This window comes from Rattus norvegicus, chromosome 5 (genome assembly GCF_021556685.1).
Source record: "Rattus norvegicus strain SHRSP/BbbUtx chromosome 5, alternate assembly SHRSP_T2T, whole genome shotgun sequence".
In the NCBI taxonomy this organism is placed as follows: Eukaryota; Metazoa; Chordata; class Mammalia; order Rodentia; family Muridae; genus Rattus; species Rattus norvegicus.
This window is the reverse complement of record NC_141538.1, coordinates 103,429,740-103,443,703: the sequence shown is the minus strand read 5'-3', so window position 1 is coordinate 103,443,703 and position 13,964 is coordinate 103,429,740. Positions and strand designations below refer to the sequence as shown.

Genomic DNA, 13,964 nt, shown 5'->3' with positions numbered 1-13,964 from the left:
AAAAATCCTCCAATACATGGATGGCAAAGCAATTATTTATTACAGATCGCCAGGCCTCCCACACATGCCTGGAAGATAATAGAGCTATTTTTTATTTCCTGAGGCAGCACCTTCCATAGATAACACTGTATGGGTGTCTGATGATTGATTGCTGGTACTGAGAATGTAAATTACCCCTCATTTTCTTCATGTAGGAGTATGGAGAAGAAGAAATCTTTAATATCTATAGTTATTCTGTATCAGGTCTTTGGTATAGCTGACAATGCAGGGAAGCCTGGTTGAGTGACTGGTTGCATCAATTGCTCTTAAATTATGTAACAATTTAAAATTTTAAAACTTTCTGATGACATAAATTGGTGAATTTTAAGGGCTTGTTGGGGGGGGGGTTCTGTATGCCGTACTTGTAATTGTTTTTGTTTTGTATTTTTACAAGTTTTAATAATTTAATATATTTGTCGCCCCCTACAGGCCATTGCTCCACCCACTGGGGCATCAAGAGTTTTAAGTGAGTTTGAGGGGGAATTGGAACCCTGTGGCGGCAACAGCCACTAGAATTGGGGGTGCTGTGTATCCAGTTTATCCTGGACTATGTAGTCATCATAAAAGACCTTATTGTCTGTTGTAACCATGTCCTCAAGTACATCTCTGTCCCATAAGTTATTTGGCAGGTTTGATTAAGACCAAAGGTCGGATGGCTCCTAGACTACCATCCTTCCCTTGCCAAGTTATGGGCCAGGCAGTCGGCCAGGACTGAGGCCTTTTAACTAGGCCTGGGACAGGTTCTAAGGAGGCAGGTTTGTTCTGCCCTATTGCCCATGATACCTCCAAATACCTTTCAATTTAAGCCTCATCTGGGCCTGATTTTGCCCTATGGGAAGAGTTCACATGACAGGGTCCACCTTTTGTTTTCTCTTACTGTCAGTGCTGGGGCCCACTCTGTTGGGAGTTTGAAGGCTGGCCATTTTTAGTTTTCTTGGATTGACAATCCTTTCCCAATGAAATTATTTTTTACATTTAGGGCATACTGAAAGCGACCTTTTTTTCCCTGTTTTTTTTTTTTTTTAAATTGGGACATCACCTAGAAAAATGGCCTTGGCCCCCGCAGCACCAGTACGCTTTTCCTTATTAGTGCCATCCTTGGCTTGCAAATGGACACCGAAAGCCACCGCCAAGCCTTCAGCGTTGCCTGAGCAAGTGCCTATGTCTTTGGTAGCATTTATCTAGTCCTCTAGCTCTCTACTCCTTATGGGAACGACTGCTTTATGGGCTTCTGAGCTTCCGTAGTGGCTCCTTCCCAAATCAATTCCTTAGCAAGGGCCTCTGTCGCTGCATGATGGCTTATGCAGTGGTTAACTGCTGTACTCAGAAAGCAAAATCAGCAACGGACTCTGAGGGCTTTTGGTTCATTTACCAAGAGACACTGTTGCTCCTTTTGTTACCTTTTTCACAGCTCACATCACACATAGCATCACCTGATAAAAATAATTAGGAGGGCCCCCGAATATGTACGGTTGGAGAAGCACAGTTCCTTTAACCTGCAAGGAATCTGGTGGCAGCTGGGTGCCCGATCTAAACTACCATTACCCAGCACTACCCCCCTGTCGCAGAACGCAGACTTCCATTGAGGGAGTTGGACCCCAGATAGGATAGCTCTCATAATGGTTTTCTGAGATGTTCAAAGTGGCGCCATGGATTTGAACATTTGTTCTACAAAGGGAGAATGTGGTCCATCCTCCGCCACAGCTTTCCTAAACTTTTGTAATGTCTCTAGAGAGTAGGGATCCTTCTTAAGCAGGGGAAGATTTCTCCCTTGCATTGGGTGGAGGACTATGGGAAATGCAGCTGCAGGAGGTTGCTGTGCAGACAGAGCAAGTAGCCACTGTGCTGGCCACTGCCCCAGCCTTGGCTCACTGGTATTCCGGAGCCATGTCAGACCACACACTGTGTACAGTGGATCAGACTCTTTAAGCAGTTGCAGGAGCCCGTGGTGCCTAGCGCTCCATTTCACTTCTCCCTCCACTGGGTTGATCTCCACATCTCTGACACCCTTATAAGGATTCTTCTCACCCTGATGTCTCTTTTTCACTCTCACAGCCCATTAAACTCATGATTTGGGACACTGAAAATTTCTCGAGGACCATACATCATTCTCCTATAAAAACTACTCTAAAGATCACCGTCCTGGTTAGGATTGCTATTGATGCGATGAAACACTGTGACCAAAGCCAACTGGGGAGGAAAGGAATTATTTGGTTTACACTTCCATATCACTGTTCATCATCAAAACAAGTCAGCACAGAAACTCAAGCACGGTAGGATCCTGGAGGCAGGAACAGAGGTGGAGGCCAAGGAGGGGTGCTGCTTACTGACTTGTTCCCTCTGGCTTGCTCAGTCTGCTTTATAAAAGACCCCAGGATCCACAGCCCCAGGTTGCCCACCTATTATGGACTGAGCCCTCCCCTATCAATCACTAATTAAGGCTTGCCTATACCTGGAAGCATTTTTTTTATTTGAAGTTTCCTCCTCAGGGATCACTTTAGCCTGTATCAAGTTGACACAAAACTGTCCAACATGATCATCAACTTTCCCAACTGGTACAATATTCGTCTCCTTGTCAGAACATTGTAGAACCTCCAACTAACCATGAACAAACTTCTCCATTCCAACTTCCTCTACAATACACCCATTTTGGCTTTCAATCATGCTCTGCCATACCTGGGCATACTTGAAGCAGGGAAAGACCTGAATTCTTCCTTAGAAGTCACACCAGCCTGGGGGGTTGGGGATTTGGCTCAGTGGTAGAGCCCTTACCTAGGAAGCGCAAGGTCCTGGGTTCGGTCCCCAGCCCCGGAAAAAAAAAAAAAAGAAGTCACACCAGCCAAACCAATGTGATTATTGACCAGCTGTTCTGAGAGAATTCTTTTGGTGGGTCACAATGTTTTTTAGAAATATTCCTTGAGACCCTGACATAGCTGTCTCCTGAGAGGCTCAGCCAGAGCATGACAAATACAGAGGTGAATGCTAGCAGCAAACCATTGAACTGAGAATGGGGTCCCCACTGGAGGAGTTAGAGAAAGGATTGAAGGAGCTGAAGGGGCTTGCAACCCCACAAGAACAATAATGCCAACCAACCAGAGCTCCCAGGGACTAAACCACTACCCAAAGAGTACACGTGGACAGACTCATGGTTCCAGCTGCATATGGAGCAGAGGATCCTTGTCGGGTACCAATGGGAGGAGAAACCCTTGGTCCTGCCAAGGCTGGACCCCCCCCCCCCCCCAGTGTAGGGGAATGTCAGGGCGGGGAGGTGGGAAGGAGGGGAGGGAGAACACCCTCATAGAAGATGGGGGAGGGGGGACTGGATAGGGGGTTTATGGATGGGAAACCAGAAGGAAAGGGGATAACATTGGAAATGCAAATAAAAAATATCCAATAAAAAATTATAAAAAAAGGACTATTCCTTAATTTTGTTTTGTTGTTTTTGGTGGTGGTGGTGGTGGTGGTGTGTGCGTGTGCCAGGGGAGTGTCTTTGTATCTGTACATGTGTATAAGTACACTCGTGCCATGGAACATGTGTGGATGTCAGAAGAACTTTCTGGGGCTGGCTTCCTTCTTTCCTCCGTGAGCTTTGGGGACTGAATTCTGGTTTGTGCAGCAAGCACTTTTACCCCTGAGCCATTTCACTGGCCTGGACTACTTCTTTTTTTTTTTTTTTTTTATTTTATTTTATTTTTTTTATTATCTTGAGTATTTCTTATATACATTTCAAGTGTTATTCCCTTTCCCGGTTTCCGGACAGACATCACCCTCCCCCCTCCCCTTCCTTGTGGGTGTTCCCCTCCCAAACCTCCCCCCATTGCCACCCTCCCCGCATAGTCTAGTTCACTGGGGGTTCAGTCTTAGCAGGACCCAGGGCTTCCCCTTCCACTGGTGCTCTTACTAGGATATTCATTGCTACCTATGGGGACAGAGTCCAGGGTCAGTCCATGTATAGTCTTTAGGTAGTGGCTTAGTCCCTGGAAGCTCTGGTTGCTTGACATTGTTGTACTTTTGGGGTCTCGAGCACCTTCAAGCTCTTCCAGTTCTTTCTCTGATTCCTTCAACGGGGGACCTATTCTCAGTTCAGTGGTTTGCTGCTGGCATTCGCCTCTGTATTTGCTGTATTCTGGCTGTGTCTCTCAGGAGCGATCTACATCCGGCTCCTGTCGGCCTGCACTTCTTTGCTTCATCCATCTTGTCTAATTGGGTGGCTGTATATGTATGGGCCACCTGTGGGGCAGGCTCTGAATGGGTGTTCCTTCAGTCTCTGTTTTAATCTTTGCCTCTACCTTCCCTGCCAAGGGTATTCTTTTTCCTCATTTAAAGAAGGAGTGAAGCATTCACATTTTGATCATCCATCTTGAGTTTCCTTTGTTCTAGGGATCTAGGGTAATTCAAGCATTTGGGCTAATAGCCACTTATCAATGAGTGCATACCATGTATGTCTTTCTGTGAGTGGGTTAGCTCACTCAGGATGATATTTTCCAGTTCCAACCATTTGCCTACGAATTTCATAAACTCGTTGTTTTTGATAGCTGAGTAATATTCCATTGTGTAGATGTACCACATTTTCTGTATCCATTCCTCTGTTGAAGGGCATCTGGGTTCTTTCCAGTTTCTGGCTATTATAAATAAGGCTGCGATGAACATAGTGGAGCACGTGTCTCTTTTATATGTTGAGGCATCTTTTGGGTATATGCCCAAGAGAGGTATGGCTGGATCCTCAGGCAGTTCAATGTCCAATTTTCTGAGGAACCTCCAGACTGATTTCCAGAATGGTTTTACCAGTCTGCAATCCCACCAACAATGGAGGAGTGTTCCTCTTTCTCCACATCCTCGCCAGCATCTGCTGTCACCTGAGTTTTTGATCTTAGCCATTCTCACTGGTGTGAGGTGAAATCTCAGGGTTGTTTTGATTTGCATTTCCCTTATGACTAAAGATGTTGAACATTTCTTTAGGTGTTTCTCAGCCATTCGGCATTCCTCAGCTGTGAATTCTTTGTTCAGCTCTGAACCCCATTTTTTAATAGGGTTATTTGTTTCCCTGCGGTCTAACTTCTTGAGTTCTTTGTATATTTTGGATATAAGGCCTCTATCTGTTATAGGATTGGTAAAGATCTTTTCCCAATCTGTTGGTTGTCGTTTTGTCCTAACCACAGTGTCCTTTGCCTTACAGAAGCTTTGCAGTTTTATGAGATCCCAGTTGTCGATTCTTGATCTTAGAGCATAAGCCATTGGTGTTTTGTTCAGGAAATTTTTTCCAGTGCCCATGTGTTCCAGATGCTTCCCTAGTTTTTCTTCTATTAGTTTGAGTGTGTCTGGTTTGATGTGGAGGTCCTTGATCCACTTGGACTTAAGCTTTGTACAGGGTGATAAGCATGGATCGATCTGCATTCTTCTGCATGTTGCCCTCCAGTTGAACCAGCACCATTTGCTGAAAATGCTATCTTTTTTCCATTGGATGGTTTTGGCTCCTTTGTCAAAAATCAAGTGACCATAGGTGTGGGGGTTCATTTCTGGGTCTTCAATTCTATTCCATTGGTCTATCTGTCTGTCTCTGTACCAATACCATGCAGTTTTTATCACTATTGCTCTGTAATACTGCTTGAGTTCAGGGATAGTGATTCCCCCTGAAGTCCTCTTATTGTTGAGGATAGCTTTAGCTATCCTGGGTTTTTTGTTATTCCAGATGAATTTGCAAATTGTTCTGTCTAACTCTTTGAAGAATTGGATTGGTATTTTGATGGGGATTGCATTGAATCTGTAGATTGCTTTTGGTAAAATGGCCATTTTTACTATATTAATCCTGCCAATCCATGAGCATGGGAGATCTTTCCATCTCCTGAGGTCTTCTTCAATTTCTTTCCTCAGTGTCTTGAAGTTCTTATTGTACAGATCTTTTACTTGCTTGGTTAAAGTCACACCGAGGTACTTTATATTATTTGGGTCTATTATGAAGGGTGTCGTTTCCCTAATTTCTTTCTCGGCTTGTTTCTCTTTTGTATAGAGGAAGGCAACTGATTTATTTGAGTTAATTTTATACCCAGCCACTTTGCTGAAGTTGTTTATCAGCTTTAGTAGTTCTCTGGTGGAACTTTTGGGATCACTTAAATATACTATCATGTCGTCTGCAAATAGTGATATTTTGACCTCTTCTTTTCTGATCTGTATCCCCTTGATCTCCTTTTGTTGTCTGATTGCTCTGGCTAGAACTTCAAGAACTATATTGAATAAGTAGGGAGAGAGTGGGCAGCCTTGTCTAGTCCCTGATTTTAGTGGGATTGCTTCAAGTTTCTCTCCATTTAGTTTAATGTTAGCAACTGGTTTGCTGTATATGGCTTTTACTATGTTTAGGTATGGGCCTTGAATACCTATTCTTTCCAGGACTTTTATCATGAAGGGGTGTTGAATTTTGTCAAATGCTTTCTCAGCATCTAATGAAATGATCATGTGGTTCTGTTCTTTCAGTTTGTTTATATGATGGATCACGTTGATGGTTTTCCTTATATTAAACCATCCCTGCATGCCTGGGATGAAGCCTACTTGATCATGGTGGATGATTGTTTTGATGTGCTCTTGAATTCGGTTTGCCAGAATTTTATTGAGTAGTTTTGCGTCGATATTCATAAGGGAAATTGGTCTGAAGTTCTCTTTCTTTGTTGGGTCTTTGTGTGGTTTAGGTATAAGAGTAATTGTGGCTTCATAGAAGGAATTCGGTAGGGCTCCATCTGTTTCGATTTTGTGGAATAGTTTGGATAATATTGGTATAAGGTCTTCTATGAAGGTTTGATAGAATTCTGCACTAAACCCGTCTGGACCTGGGCTCTTTTTGGTTGGGAGACCTTTAATGACTGCTTCTATTTCCTTAGGAGTTATGGGGTTGTTTAACTGGTTTATCTGTTCCTGATTTAACTTCGCTACCTGGTATCTGTCTAGGAAATTGTCCATTTCCTGAAGATTTTCAAGTTTTGTTGAATATAGGTTTTTATAGTAAGATCTGATGATTTTTTGAATTTCCTCTGAATCTGTTGTTATGTCTCCCTTTTAATTTCTGATTTTGTTAATTTGGACGCACTCTCTGTGTCCTCTCGTTAGTCTGGCTAAGGGTTTATCTATCTTGTTGATTTTCTCAAAGAACCAACTTTTGGTTCTGTTGATTCTTTCTATGGTCCTTTTTGTTTCTACTTGGTTGATTTCAGCTCTGAGTTTGATTATTTCCTGCCTTCTACTCCTCCTGGGTGTATCTGCTTCTTTTTGTTCTAGAGCTTTTAGGTGTGCTGTCAAGCTGCTGACATATGCTCTTTCCTGTTTCTTTCTGCAGGCACTCAGCGCTATGAGTTTTCCTCTTAGCACAGCTTTCATTGTGTCCCATAAGTTTGGGTATGTTGTACCTTCATTTTCATTAAATTCTAAAAAGTTTTTAATTTCTTTCTTTATTTCTTCCTTGACCAGGTTATCATTGAGTAGAGCATTGTTCAATTTCCACGTATATGTGGGCATTCTTCCCTTATTGTTATTGAAGACCAGTTTTAGGCCGTGGTGGTCCGATAGCACGCATGGGATTATTTCTATCTTTCTGTACCTGTTGAGGCCCGTTTTTTGACCAATTATATGGTCAATTTTGGAGAAAGTACCATGAGGAGCTGAGAAGAAGGTATATCCTTTTGCTTTAGGATAGAATGTTCTATAAATATCCGTTAAGTCCATTTGGCTCATGACTTCTCTTAGTCTGTCTACATCTCTGTTTAATTTCTGTTTCCATGATCTGTCCATTGATGAGAGTGGGGTGTTGAAATCTCCCACTATTATTGTGTGAGGTGCAATGTGTGTTTTGAGCTTTAGTAAGGTTTCTTTTACGTATGTAGGTGCCCTTGTATTTGGGGCATAGATATTTAGGATTGAGAGTTCATCTTGGTGGATTTTTCCTTTGATGAATATGAAGTGTCCTTCCTTATCTTTTTTGATGACTTTTAGTTGAAAATTGATTTTATTTGATATTAGAATGGCTACTCCAGCTTGCTTCTTCTGACCATTTGCTTGGAAAATTGTTTTCCAGCCTTTCACTCTGAGGTAATGTCTGTCTTTGTCTCTGAGGTGTGTTTCCTGTAGGCAGCAGAATGCAGGGTCCTCGTTGCGTATCCAGTTTGTTAATCTATGTCTTTTTATTGGGGAGTTGAGGCCATTGATATTGAGAGATATTAAGGAATAGTGATTATTGCTTCCCGTTATATTCATATTTGGAAGTGAGGTTATGTTTGTGTGCTTTCATTCTCTTTGTTTTGTTGCCAAGATGATTAGTTTCTTGCTTCTAGGGTATAGCTTGCCTCCTTATGTTGGGCTTTACCCTTTATTATCCTTTGTAGTGCTTGACTTGTAGAAAGATATTGTGTAAATTTGGTTTTGTCATGGAATATCTTGGTTTCTCCATCTATGTTAATTGAGAGTTTTGCAGGATACAGTAACCTGGGCTGGCATTTGTGTTCTCTTAGGGTCTGTATGACATCTGTCCAGGCTCTTCTGGCCTTCATAGTTTCTGGCGAAAAGTCTGGTGTGATTCTGATAGGTCTGCCTTTATATGTTACTTGACCTTTTTCCCTTACTGCTTTTAATATTCTTTCTTTATTTTGTGCGTTTGGTGTTTTGACAATTATGTGACGGGAGGTGTTTCTTTTCTGGTCCAATCTATTTGGAGTTCTGTAGGCTTCTTGTATGCCTATGGGTATCTCTTTTTTTAGGTTAGGGAAGTTTTCTTCTATGATTTTGTTGAAGATATTTACTGGTCCTTTGAGCTGGGAGTCTTCACTCTCTTCTATACCTATTATCCTTAGGTTTGATCTTCTCATTGAGTCCTGGATTTCCTGTATGTTTTGGACCAGTAGCTTTTTCCGCTTTACATTATCTTTGACAGTTGAGTCAATGATTTCTATGGAATCTTCTGCTCCCGAGATTCTCTCTTCCATCTCTTGAATTCTGTTGGTGAAGCTTGTATCTACAGCTCCTTGTCTTTTCTTTTGATTTTCTATGTCCAGGGTTGTTTCCATGTGTTCTTTCTTGATTGCTTCTATTTCCATTTTTAATTCCTTCAACTGTTTGATTGTGTTTTCCTGGAATTCTTTCAGGGATTTTTGCGATTCCTCTCTGTAGGCTTCTACTTGTTCTCTAAGGGAGTTCTTTATGTCTTTCTTGAAGTCCTCCAGCATCATGATCAAATATGATTTTGAAACTAGGTCTTGCTTTTCTGGTGTGTTTGGATATTCCGTGTTTGCTTTGGTGGGAGAATTGGGCTCCGATGATGCCATGTAGTCTTGGTTTCTGTTGCTTGGGTTCCTGCGCTTGCCTCTCGCCATCAGATTATCTCTAGTGTTACTTTGTTCTGCTATTTCTGACAGTGGCTAGACTGTCCTATAACCTGTGTGTCAGGAGTGCTGTAGACCTGTTTTCCTGTTTTCTTTCAGCCTGTTATGGGGACAGAGTGTTCTGCTTTCGGGCATGTAGTTTTTCCTCTCTACAGGTCTTCAGCTGTTCCTGTGGGCCTGTGTCCTGAGTTCACCAGGCAGGTTTCCTGCAGGGGAAAAGTTGGTCCTACCTGTGGTTCCAAGGCTCAAGTTTGCTCGTGGGGTACTGCCCAAGTCCTCTCCGCTGTGGCAGCAACCGGGAAAATCTGTGCCGCTCCTTCCGGGAGCCTCCGTGCACCAGGGTTTCAGATGACGTTTGGTGTTCTCCCCTGGCGCCTGGATGTGCACAGAGTGCAGTCTCTTCTGGTTTCCCAGGCGTGTCTGCCTTTCTGAAGGTTCAGCTCTCCCTCCCACGGGATTTGGGTGCAGAGAACTGTTTATCCGGTCTGTTTCCTTCAGGTTCCGGCAGTGTCTCAGGCGCAGGGGTCCTGCCGCTCCCGGGCCCTCCCCTACGGGAACCCAGAGGCCTTATACAGTTGCCTCTTGGGCCAGGGATGTGGGCAGGGGTGGGCAGTGTTGGTGGTCTCCTCCGCTCTGCAGCCTCAGGAGTGCCCACCTGATCAGGCGGTGAGGTCTCTCTCCCACGGGGTTTGGGAGCAGAGAGCTGCTGCGGTCCGGGATCCGCCGGTGTGGGACTTCCGGTCCTGGACTACTTCTTACACTGGACCACGGTATGACAGTTTGCCGAATTCCATCTGTGGGGATAATTTATTATGCCAGGGCCTTAGCTGGTATTCCTGTGCCTTCGATGCCTCGGGCACTTTAAAGACCCACCCTTTGACTAGTCTGCTCCCTTCCACAGTGCAAGCGTTTTAAGAACCTATTGCTTAGGACACAGCCAATCAAACCTCTTCTCTTCTCATCTACTTCTGCTGAATATGTGTCCTCACTGCCTTTTAGCTCTGATTCTTCTCTTGTCTTCTTGACACAGGTCTTGCCAGATAGCCCGGACTTCCTTTGAATTCTCCGACGTTCTACCTCAGTTTCTCTTTTTCTTTTTCTTTTTTTTTTTTTCGGAGCTGGGGACCGAACCCAGGGCCTTGTGCTTGCTAGGCAAGCGCTCTACCACTGAGCTAAATCCCCAACCCCTCTACCTCAGCTTCTCAAGTAGGTGAATGACAGGTGTGCTTGTTTCTTTTCTGCTGCTCTGACAGAACAACCTAAGAAGTCAACTTAGGAAATAAAGGGTTTATTTTGGCTTATAGTCCTGGAGGAGAGCAGTCATTTGTTATGGGGAGGCAAGTCTGTAGGAAGGTGAGGTAGTCAGGAAGCAGGGCCAGGTTATAAAAATACTGGCCCTATCTTCTCATGATATATTTTCTCCAGCAAGGTCCTTCCCCACCCACACCCACACCCCAGACAGGGTTTCGCTGTATAGCCCTGACTGGTGACTGGAGACTCACCGTGTAGATCAGGCTGCCCTTGAACTCACAAGAGATCTGCTTGCCTCTGTGTCCCCTGTGCTGGGATCAAAGGTGTGTGCCACCACTGCCCAGCAAACTATAGATAAAACTATTAGCTTTATCTTCTAATAGTTCTATAACCTACTAAGAGGTACCATTAGCTGGAGACCAAATGTTCAAACACATAAGCCTATGGGAGACATTTCATGTTTAAATTATGATGAGTATGTGCTGCTACCTGTAGCTTCCTAATGGTTTTTCCAATCTTGCGTTTGTCAGGTAATCATGGCTACCACTGGCTACCATCATACTGGTTATACCACTTAGAGACCTGAAAACAAAAGCTATTTCCTCTGTCAGTGAAATCACTGGATTTCCCAATTATAGACGTAGGCAAACTGGCTATTTGTAGCGTGGGTACAGAGTTAGTCTTTGTAGAGTTTATGCATTGTTAATGCCTTGGCCCCAGTTCAGACCAAATGAATCACTCTGGAGGCAGGCACCAGGATTTTGAAAGAGTTTCCCAGACAATTCTTTGTGTGGCCAAAGTGGCAAAGTGGTGACTTACATCCTGTCAGCACCTTGCTACTATCTGGCTCAGGGATGAGCTTTTCTTAATCGTTTGGATGCAGAACATAATGGTGGGACACATCTGGGGACTTGCTCTCACCAGTGAAATCCCGGGTTCTGTGTTTTGTTGCATGACCGCCCATGGGATACAACTATTTTCCTGTCCTTTGCCCATTTAGAGAAAGCCATCCATATACCTCTTCCACAGATGTCTGTTCACTAATTTTATCATCAATGCTTCTTCCAAGTCCCTGGTCATCTAGCCAAACCAGTGGCTACAGCCATGAATACAGATGTAACCATACATCTGGCCATTTTCCTCTTACCAAGGGTGATGGTTTGTATATGCTCTGCCCGGGGAGTGGCGCTACTGGGAGGTGTGGCCTTGTTGGAGTAGGTGTGTCACTGTGGGTGTGGGCTTTAAGACCCTCATCCTAGCTTCCTGGAAGCCAGTCTTCTCCTAGCGGCCTTCAGATGAAGATGTAGAACTCTCAGCTCCTCCTACACCATGCCTGCCTGGATGCTGCCATGTTCCTACCTTGATGACACTGGAGTGAACCTCCAAGCCTGTAAGCCAGTCCCAATTAAATGTTGTCTTTAAAAGAGTTGCCGTGGTCATGGTGTCTGTTCACTGCAGTAAAACCCTCACTAAGACACTAAGCAAAATGTATATCTATGTGAACTGCCTGGGATTCTGCTCACTGTGATGATTTCCCTTTACCAGAGCCTTTGAGGGTCATCCCAGGAAGGTGCTGTAACACAACTGCCCACTTCTGGATCATTCCTGCCTAGAGTGGAGAACCAGCAGTGAACCAGGCCCTAGCACTCTCTTCTTCTATCAATCATAGGGCGTCTTCCATGAAGTCATAGATGCATGCTTGTGTACAGAAAGTCTTGTAACATGAGTGAGGAGCACAGGCATTTGGACAGGTTTAAGTAAGTTGTTTGTACCCTTAGGACCTGCTCAGGCCTGATCACATAATATACTACTTCCATTTTATAATGCACTGTTGCCGTGCACTTCCGACTTTATGGCTTTCTGGGACTCATGATTCAAACACATGACATTGCATTCCATGCACAAACACGGAGGCATCTGGGTCCATTGGTGCATCATTCCGAAAACATCGTCTTGGGTAACTGTGATGACTGTTCTTGGTTGTCAACTTGACTACATCTGGAATTAATTAAAACCCACATGACTGGGTACACCTGTGAGAGATTTCTTTTTTCACCAATTAAATCATGTGACATGGGAAGATCCACTTTTTTTTTTTTTTTTTTGGTTCTTTTTTTCGGAGCTGGGGACCGAACCCAGGGCCTTGTGCTTCCTAGGTGAGCGCTCTACCACTGAGCTAAATCCCCAGCCTTGGGAAGATCCACTTTTAATCTGTATCTTTTGAGGTGGGAGGGTCGACCTTTAACCTGGGCCACACATTCTGCTGGAAGCCTAGATAAAAGACGTGGAAAAGGAAGCTTGCTCTCTCTTTGTTTGACCGTCCTTACTCTTCCTGGACAGTCCATTTCCTCACTGGCATCAGAGATTACTTCTTGAGGATTTTAGTATATACCGAAGACCAACTGAGATATTCAGCCTTGTGGACTGAACAGCTACTAGATTCTTAGAATTTGCATTGGCAGACAGCCATTGTTGGGATTAGCTGGACCACAGTCTGTAAGCTACTCTAGTGAATCCCCTTTCTATACCTATATATAGATACATTCTATCAGCTCTGCTTCTTTAGAGTGGTGGTTCTCAACTTGTGGGTCCCAACGAGCCCCTTGGGAGTCAAACGACCTTTTCACAGTGGTGGCATATTAGACATCCTGCTTATCAGATATTTATAGTACAGGTCATATCAGTAGCAAAATCACAACTATGATGTAGCAAGAGAGGCCAGAGAAGCATGTAGGTGCCCATGCGGAGAGCATAGCAAACCAGAAGATGGAGAAACAAGGGACCAATGGTTAGAAAGCAGGGAGAAATGGCAACTGAAGAATTGGATTCTAGAATTTGTAATTAAGTTCTGTGGGCATTCCCTTTGTCTCATTGGGCATCTGAAGGCAATATGGCTCACCAGCAGCTCTACTGGAGTCACCCACAGAAGTCTGGCCAGGGTTCTTGCTCTTGCCTTGTCTGCTCTAATTGCCATGGTCTAATCCATAAATAATGGCTGAACATGTGCCGCCAGGGCTTCTGTCAGTACACGAAGGACATAGGCTTCACTAAGTTGGACTAAGCAACCTGAATGGCTTATTTGACTGTCTACCCAGTGAAACGGATCATGCTGGTCTTTGTGCACAAAGAATAAAAAAGTGAAGGCTTCAAAAAAAAGAATTCTGTGGGCGGCAGAAGCCCCCAGAAACAAATGCTCTGTATGTAACTTAGGAGAGGACACTGCATGGAGGAGCAGAGAGATGCATCATCAGTCAGTGAAGGATGTGTGCCCTGAGCTTGGCCTGCTCCTTTGCTTTCTGCCTCTCCTGCTAGGTCCAG

At 44.1% G+C, this 13,964-nt stretch overlaps 1 pseudogene; it reads left to right on the top strand.

Moving 5' to 3' along the window:
* The first annotated feature begins 13,536 nt into the window (after positions 1–13,536).
* On the top strand, positions 13,537–13,707 carry Rps29-ps11 (ribosomal protein S29, pseudogene 11; annotated as a pseudogene).
* The last annotated feature ends 257 nt before the right edge of the window (positions 13,708–13,964 follow it).